We start from the raw sequence: 6518 nt of genomic DNA, 5'->3' as shown, positions 1-6518 counted from the left end.
TCTCATATTGGACTCTCGTTTCCTATTTCTATAGATGTATTTTATTTATATGGCAGTATCTCAAAAAAAGAAGACTTGTCTTTTTAACTTTCAAAGGCAGATAATTCTGAACACACATGGATTTGAAATCTCAGATGAGCTGTGAACACTATTACTGATTGGCTAAGGTAAAAAAAATTCCCGATTCTGACATTTAAGTATGATCGGTCAAAAAAATGGCGCATCTGTCCCTTTAAGGTCCATCTTAGAGGTGGCATTACTTTAATAATTGACTCTCCTATCAATAAAACTTCATGCCTCTTACAGCTAATTATACATCAGAAATTAACGCGTAATATTCCTTAGATATGACACCATTATATTGATTACCCATAATACAATATTAATATCGTGTGGTGATTCTCATAACACTTTATTACACGATCATAAAGGGAGGTAATTAATAGTCCAATGACAGTACTGGATAATTCATCTACCATTTCATCATTATCAATTATTCAAGAGACTGGGTGATTAAGACTAAAAGGCCAATTGTGTTTTAACGAAGAAACAAGTATCAATTGTCTGGGGCTTTCTGAACAAAATATCTACTTCCTGCGTATTGATAAAATTCTTTTCAAATGAGCAACTCTAAATATAACTACAATTCCAGGTCACTATATTTTACTATAGACTTACTGAAAGGGATACTGATTAGCAAATAAAAGAATGAACACCAAATAAATTTCACCTGGCCATGTATTCTAGAATTGATCTTAGCGCTAGGATGTCCTAGAATCAATGTTAGAAGATAAGAACCTAGGATGTCCTAGAATCAATGTTAGAAGATAAGAACCTAGGATGTCCTAGAATCAATGTTAGAAGATAAGAACCTAGGATGTCCTAGAATAAGATCGTTTCGAAGATAAGAACCTAGGATGTCCTAGAAGAATCCCTATAGTTGACCGAGCTAAATTACAAATTAATATATGCGGCCATTCAGACTCTCTGAAAACAACAATATCAAACAATGGCAAACCTAAATATCAAAAACTTTCTTGGGGATACTGAGTTGACAAGCCAAAATCCCAAATTTACATTTTAAGCTATGTGGACTCCCTGAAATGAACGTCACATTGACAATGCTTAATACTAAATAAACATTGTTAACTATGTGGACTCTCTGTAAGAGATGTCGAGTTGACAAACCTTAATACCACATACACATTATTAGCTATGTGGACTCTCTGAAATGAATGTCATGTTGACAAACCTAAATACCACATACACATTATTAGCTATGTGGACTCTCTGAAATGAATGTCACATTGACAAACCTTAATACTAAATAAACATTGTTAACTATGTGGACTCTCTGTAAGAGATGTCTAGATGACCAAACCTAAATACCACATACACATTATTAGCTATGTGGACTCTCTGAAATGAATGTCACATTGACAAACCTTAATACTAAACAAACATTGTTAACTATGTGGACTCTCTGTAAGAGATGTCTAGATGACCAAACCTTAATACCACATACACATTATTAGCTATGTGGACTCTCTGAAATGAATGTCATGTTGACAAACCTAAAAACCACATACACATTATTAGCTATGTGGACTCTCTGAAATGAATGTCACGTTGACAAACCTTAATACTAAATAAACATAATGAGGTATGTGCACTCTCTAAAAGCAATTTAAAGTTGACAAACTTAAAAAACATTAAAATGTCATACGGACTCTCTCCACCGTTGTCAGGTTCTCAACAGAAACATTTTATTTTCTTTAAGAGTACTTGAAATTGGTAAAGATCGTGAAGAATGGCAGATTACGAGAAATACAAGTAGTTAGATTGAGAAAATAACGGGGAAAGTCTCGTTAATTGATGTATTTAATAGAGCCAATCAGGACTATTGTATGAGATCTGATAGAAAATAACGATGTTCTGTTAACGAGAGTCCAGTGAAAGAGGTGATAACGAGGCCATTTTACTGCCAGTTATTAGCACAATAATCATCTTTATATGTGAACGTCATCAAACAATTCATTGTCTCCTCAACCAGCCACGTCGCCAGCAATGAATTGATACTGGGGCTCAGATTTTGTACTGAGAAAATTTGAAGAATTAAAGGCCCAGAGAACTCATTTATGACAATTTTGAGGTGCCAAAAACATATCAAAATCTAAATCTTTTTGATTTTGTACAAAGACACTGTAAATGAATCAATCTCTGCTGAACTGAACAAGGTTTTGCTGGGGCTTAATTCTCTCTTACTGGGGCCCAACCGAACAATGGGACTGTCCGTTAGCAGTCAATCTAATCCTGAATATGAGTGTTAGCTCAAATTGACACCATCAGACCAGATCAGATACTTGGAATAGACAGTTCTTAGTTAAAAAAAACTCATTTCACCCAACAATCTATGACAGCAAACTGATTCAAAATGCACTCTGTATGTTTAGCTTAGTGTTATTTCTACAGGTTACTACGGTGACAGGTGACAATCTGTCAATAAGTGAAGTGAAGTCACCTAGAGAGAAAATAAACAAAACCAAACATTCAGATTTTCAGATTGTCTACAATTGTAACATCTTGAGTTAATAGTGAGTATGACTTTAAACTTTAATTGTCTAACAAACTGTATGGAAGTTATTGATTAGATAGTTAAATTTAGTTTGCGAACATGAAAATTTTAAATAATTAACGATCAGAACGTCTGGGCCAGGTAAAAATAGCTCCAAGTAAAGACAGATTAAAAATGAAAAATAATTAAAATCGTTGACATTTCTGCGAAGTGAGAGTTTGATAGTTTATGTCAATCTATTATAAACTGTGTCTTCACAATGTCAAGCTATTACAAACTTAATCTTCACAATGTCAAGCTATTACAAACTTCATCTTCACAATGTCAAGCTATTACAAACTTCATCTTCACAATGTCAAGCTATTACAAACTTCATCTTCACAATGTCAAGCTATTACAAACTTCATCTTCACCATGTCAAGCTATTACAAACTTCATCTTCACAATGTCAACCTATTACACACTCCATCTTCACAATGTCAAGCTATTACCAACTTCATCTTCACAATGTCAAGCTATTACAAACTTCATCATCATAATGTCAAGCTATTATAAACTACATCTTCACAATGTCAAGCTATTACAAACTTCATCTTCACAATGTCAAGCTATTACAAACTTCATCTTCACAATGTCAAGCTATTACAAACTTAATCTTCACAATGTCAAGCTATTACAAACTTAATCTTCACAATGTCAACCTATTACAAACTTCATCTTCACAATGTCAAGCTATTACAAACTTCATCTTTACAGTGTCAACCTATTACAAACTTAATCTTCACAATGTCAACCTATTACAAACTTCATCTTTACAGTGTCAAGCTATTACAAACTTCATCTTCACAATATCAAGCCATTACCAACTTCATCTTCACAATGTCAAGCTATTACAAACTTAATCTTCACAATGTCAAGCTATTACAAACTTAATCTTCACAATGTCAACCTATTACAAACTTCATCTTCACAATGTCAAGCTATTACAAACTTAATCTTCACAATGTTAAGTTATTACAAACTTCATCTTCACAATATCAAGCTATTACAAACTTCATCTTCACAATGTCAAGCTATTACAAACTTCATCTTCACAATATCAAGCTATTACCAACTTCATCTTCACAATGTCAAGCTATTACAAACTTCATCTTAACAATATCAAGCTATTACCACCTACATCTTCACAATGTCAATCTTTGACGAACTCTGTAATAGCTTGACATTGTGAAGATAAAATTCGTAATAGCTTGACATTGTGAAGATGAAACTAATGTGGTATAAAGCCATGTTGTCTGCAAGTCTGGACGAGCTAGCACTAAGATTGTTTCGAGAATACGTGATCAGGTTGATAAAGTCTAATTTTGGGCTTTGCATGGACTTACTTTAAGTCATTCTTCAACTATTAAATTTCAAATGGTCTTAAAGACTTACGAAATGAAATGGAGTTATATGGTCTTAAAGACTTACGAAATGAAATGGAGTTATATGGTCTTAAAGACTTACGAAATGAAATGGAGTTATATGGCCTACACTTCTGCAACTTATTGGTATAATGAAGATGGGTAATGCTGTGCAGTGTGAAAGCAATGAGAGACAGTAGCATTAGGCTGTACTTTCTCAGTATCAACTGGCAAGGATCTTTAACATGCACAGCCTGTAGCACAAGGGGCCTCAGTTCATTGTCCGATCTGAACAACTAAAGAAATTGTACAGAACTCACTTTATGAGAAAAAATTTTGAATGATTATAGCCTCTTGAATGAAATTTTTCTATTCTTTTTAAACATGATAAAAAAAATGAACGGAATCAATTAAAAAAACTATTTTTAATATCCTATATTGCTTCCTGTGTCTCTAAATCAAAGTTAAAAACTTGTTACATCAATTTCCCATATTCAACTAACATATCATATGATTGATTGAGCCGAAGGCATGTAGGTCAAAGGTCAATACCCAATCATGAGGTAACAGTGCCCCCTAGTGAGTAAATATTGATTGTGTATTATTTCCCATAGTTTACGCTGTGTTAACCAATTAGGCAAGAGAGATAGAAATTGTGTTCATTCAGCTGAAATAAATTGATGTTAAAAAAACCTAGTTATAACCTTCAATTTCAACTAAATAGAACGAGCTAAAGAGAAATATCCAGTAATTTACTGTATTCTATGGTTCAGTAATGGTATTATTCCACTGGTTTAGGCAAAGAAATATGTCAAGCAATTTTCTACAAATTTCCACTGGTTTGCTCAAAGTATTGTTCAGTCGTGCCCCACTCAGCCCCATCACCAGGAACGAATTGGTACTGGGGCTCAGATTTTATACTCGGAAAATTTGAAAAAGACCCAGAGAACTCATTTCTGACAACTTGTGGTGCCAAAAACATATCAAAATGTATATCTTTTTAATTTTATACAAAGACAGGTTAAATTAATCAATCTCTGATGAACTGAAGAAGGTTTTGCTGGGGTTTAATTCTCACTTGCTGGGACCCAACCCCCATGGACCCCACCCTAACGACGGGGCTGGCCCCACTACATTTATAAACTTGAAAACTTTACTGACACTATGTCCAGATTTCAAGAAATACATCAATCTGATTGGATAATAAAACTCAATTTGAAATTTAAAATCAGATGAATGGAAGAATAATATCTGTTTAAAGGGACAGTTGTGTCATTCTTTTTGACTAATCATACTTTAGTCCCAGAAACAGGAAATTTTTAGCTGAGCTAATCAGTAATAATAAATAGTGTTCACAGTTCACCATTGAAATTTGAGCCTTCAAATCCATGTGTGTCTAGAATTGCCCGAGTTTGAATGTTAAAATGACAACTCGTCAATTTAAGATACTCTGTGATATATAGAAAAGACATATATAGAAATAGTGAGTAAAATTCCTAGAAGTATTTTCAAAGGAATTAACTGATTTTCGTACATTTCTAGTATTTCTGAAGACTATTAACATATATTCAAGACTCAATTCAACCCAACAAAATGGCATATATGTCCCTTTAAGTTAAATTATTAGAGAATAAGACCCCCAGGTCACTTAATATGTACATGTAGAGAAATTCTCATTTAGCAGTGGGAAATTACAACAGAACTGATGTCCGAACGGAATGCTTTAATCATTTTAACTTAGACACAAAAAACTTTCATCCCCAATAACAGCTTAATGCACATTAAGTGAAAAAAAAACTCATAACAAAATTTCAATTTCTTTCTTCAAGTAATTTCCATTCCTTGTTCCATCACAATTTCATTTGTAGTAAAACGCGAACGGAGAAATAGAGAGAAATAATACCAATAAAATTCCCATTATCGCCATTTCTTTACCATTTGCTTGATTTGAACAAACCTGGTATTAAATTATCCAACCAATCAGTGACTCTCAATCTCGCGTTACCCTGCAGTCAAATTTCAGGTCACATGATTATATAGTTACTATTGATTGGTCAACATCAATAGATCAGATAGAATCGTCAATGTTTGTAGGAGAAGTTTATTTTACGATGATAACCATCTAATGTTGTAAAAGGACTGGAAATGACTGTCTACTCGAAAGAGATCTCCGTTGTCTTTGATCATCAAAGAGTTTAATCGTGGAATAATTACAGATAATTCTGGTTATTTCTAATAGTGTTTGTCAACTCTCATTTTAAATCTATTAAAATCTGATTTTACCAGCGAACAAATACTTTCAATATCAGATCTAATACAGTATTACTATTACAATCATTATCAATTTTAATAGAAAATCTTTCAGCAAGAAATAACGTTAAGGTTTGAATCGAATTGAATGGAGTTTTACGTCCTACCTTTCTGAACCATGTTTCAAGGTTTGAGCTCCACTAGAAGATGTGGAGTCAGGCAGGGTATGCTTAGACAACCCCATACCACTTTCATACATACTCATTTCTCTCTCAATGCATACTACATTA

This window comes from Lottia gigantea (genome assembly GCF_000327385.1).
Source record: "Lottia gigantea unplaced genomic scaffold LOTGIsca_527, whole genome shotgun sequence".
Classification (NCBI taxonomy): Eukaryota; Metazoa; Mollusca; class Gastropoda; family Lottiidae; genus Lottia; species Lottia gigantea.
This window is presented reverse-complemented; position numbering follows the sequence as displayed.